Source organism: Chrysochloris asiatica, unplaced genomic scaffold, assembly GCF_000296735.1.
Source record: "Chrysochloris asiatica unplaced genomic scaffold, ChrAsi1.0 scaffold00222, whole genome shotgun sequence".
Lineage (NCBI taxonomy): Eukaryota > Metazoa > Chordata > Mammalia > Afrosoricida > Chrysochloridae > Chrysochloris > Chrysochloris asiatica.
The window spans coordinates 2594658-2597706 of record NW_006408740.1 but is presented as its reverse complement, the minus strand read 5'-3'; the positions used below and the strand labels follow the sequence as shown (position 1 = coordinate 2597706).

At 34.4% G+C, this 3049-nt stretch overlaps 1 pseudogene; it reads right to left on the bottom strand.

The window, feature by feature from the left end:
- Positions 1-1204: 1204 nt before the first annotated feature.
- LOC102832439 lies at positions 1205-2812 on the bottom strand (annotated as a pseudogene).
- Between the last annotated feature and the right edge of the window lie 237 nt (positions 2813-3049).

Here is a 3049-nt window from a genome sequence, read left to right as displayed (position 1 = left end):
AGGCTGGGAAGTCAAAAAAAAACAACAACAATTTGTCATTACCAGCACACATGTCCTTATACGAGTGAATTATTTTACGAGATTTATTTTCTAAATGATAGAACTTTGTACTGTTAATTAGTATAAGTCAGAAATAAACAAATTATTTTCTCATCTAATTTTTCATGCTGAGACAAAACAGTTTAAGCTAGATTTTCTAAGATAAGGAGGTATACCAAGACTGTAAGAAACCTACAAGCTTTAAGTTCTAAAAACATTATGTTTTTAAATAAATCAGTACTTTCCCTTTACTCTTTATGTTAAAACTGAGAAATTTCAAATATAAATTGTAAAAACCAGTATATGAATTCTTCAGAAACATCTCACTAAAATAATTATAAAACTGCTTTAGAAATTTAAGATATAAAATACAATTGACTTTAAATTTAAAATACACATATACTTTACAGGATTCTTAAAAAACCCTTGTCACCCAATTCTATTCTCTGTTAATCTTTTGGTTGCATTTTGCATCATCTGTTACCACTTTGTGGTATTCCAAAGATGTCCAGCTACCATTTTGAACCCCAGTGCTCCTTTTTCCATTGAAATACCAATACAATTATAGCATCGAGTCTCAAAATCTTATTTAAAAGGCCCATAAAATTTGGTTTCATATTGGATATAAGGCAATCATTGTAATAGAAAGAAACAAATAGCTTTATCATAAACTATGACTACATAGTTAAGACTGGAAATTTCAATATCAATTTTTTAAAAATTAAATATAACAGTGAGAATAAACTATGACTTGGGCTCTAAATGTAATTAAAAATCACTCTGCAATTGAAACTCGGGGTTTCCATGTCAACTAAACTTGTGACCGTTAGCCCCTTACACTGTACCTTTCATTCACAATAGTATATATTTTTGAGCATGGGAACTTCATGACTCATGATCATGGTGCTAGGGACCCAAGTTCAATCAGGATTTCATTTTTACTCTCAGATGACGTTCCAGAAAAAGAAGTTATTATGGTCTTCATGTCATCAACCTACTTTTATTTAACAGCAGGTATCCAAAAATAACTGATCTTTCCTTTTTAATGAACAACCTAGCTTTTATTCAGGTGAGCTGTTCTTATGAACAGAGTTTCACAGAAAAATCCCAATGTCCCCTCCCTCTGCTTTTATTGAGAAAGTTGAATTAATGTGATACAGTGCAGTCACCTTTGGAAAGCCTTTAGATTCCATCTGTTTGGTTCCAGCATCTGAGGACCATGGTCATCTTTTTAGAATAAGGAAGATTTCGCAGGAGCATTGGTGCAGTAAAGAAGTACTGAGATGTGTTTTCTTCACGAGCAGTATTTACGACCATTTCAAATACTTTCCATTCATTGATGGGGTTCATTGCCTGGTTGATTTCATAGATGACTTTAAATGGACATCTACGCTCCTGCAGTGCCATTAAGTATAACATGGTAGAAACATTTCTTTCATCTTCACTTTGATGATGAGTCAGTAACACATGCAGTTGAGTACTTCTGAGAAATTTCACTCCAATTCTAATTCCGTAGTTATCATAATCTTCCTCATTTTTTGCCTGGAAGTAGCATAGTGGTTACGAATCGGGCTGCGAATCTTAAGGTAAGCCGTTTGAAACTACCAGCTGTTCTGCGGGAGAAAGATGAAGCTTTCTGCTCCCATAAAGATTTACAGCCTCGGAAACCCTATGTACAGGGTCACAATGAGTCTGTTCTGACTCCACAGCACATAACCACCACCACCATCACTTCACCAGCACACTGCATGAAAATTTAAAAATTACTGAATTTTTCATTATTTTTTTCTATCAGCTCTTTTAAAGGATTAACCAACCACCTTTCTTTTACCTGTGAAATGTTTATATTTATCCTAATCTGCTTTCTTTCTCTTTAGTTCCTCAGTGAGCTGTTCTATTTCTTCTCTTTTTGTGTATTCCTCAACAATTGTAGGATTCAGTTCTGTGAAGCAAAATGCTCTTGATCTTTCTTCAGTTAACAAACCATCAGTTTTATCCAATGTGTTTCAAAGATCTTGGAAAGCTGGCTGATAATCCTGAGGAACCATCTGCTCAGCACTGAGGTTACATACTTGCTTCGCTGTCTTCAAAGGTTCCTTGCAGTTTTGCAATAGCCTCTGTCTATTGTCATTCAATTCAATGAATCTGTGACACGTAGTTGTGAAGATGTAGCCATATAATTGGATTCTAATTTATTCTTCTTGGAGATAACTGCAGTATTTGAATCATCAAATCTACTTTATGTAAATGTCAAGAAGAACAAATCTTTATTAGATTTGTTAATTCAATAACAAGTTTTAGTTTGGGGGCATTTATTTCTTTGATTTTGGTACTTGCTTTTCACTCTTCCTCTTCCAGGTTGCAAGTATCCTGTTCCATCAGTTTTAAACTTCCCAGCTTAGAAGTAAGTTTTTGTTCCAGTTGTCTTTTCTTGGTCTTATTATGAAGAAACTCCATCTTCTTTTGTCTGAGTTCATTGTCTTTGTGTTCTAGATGTTCGTTTAGCTCACGTAAGGCAATCGATCCTGAGTCCAGTGCATGCAACTTCCTATTAATATCCTTCAGCTGTTCTTCTGTCTTTTTTGTTCAAGATCCACAGTGACTGTGAGAAACTAGGCTACTTTTAGGGATGTATTACTAGAAAGAACATTGAATAAACAGAAGTTTTCACCATATATTTTTCTTCTGCAGTAAAGATTTGTTTTAATCGGGGTTCTTATATTACCCACTCAGTTCTTTTTCAGGTCCTTTCAGTTCCTACAGGAACTTCATGAATAGATCATTCCATTTTCTTGAAGAGTGATCTTTAAGGGTACGGAGATTCTTACCCAGCCTAGTGAGAGCTATAGTCCACATAAAAGGGCCACTAGAAGGAAGCTATGACTTTAGATTAAGACAAGCAAACACAGTATAAAATATGTCTTGACAAGACCGTTATCCCTAGTATGTGCAGTGTCTTAATCAAATCTTTCCTGTAAGGCTCTTGTCTACATAAACAATTTAATTTTAA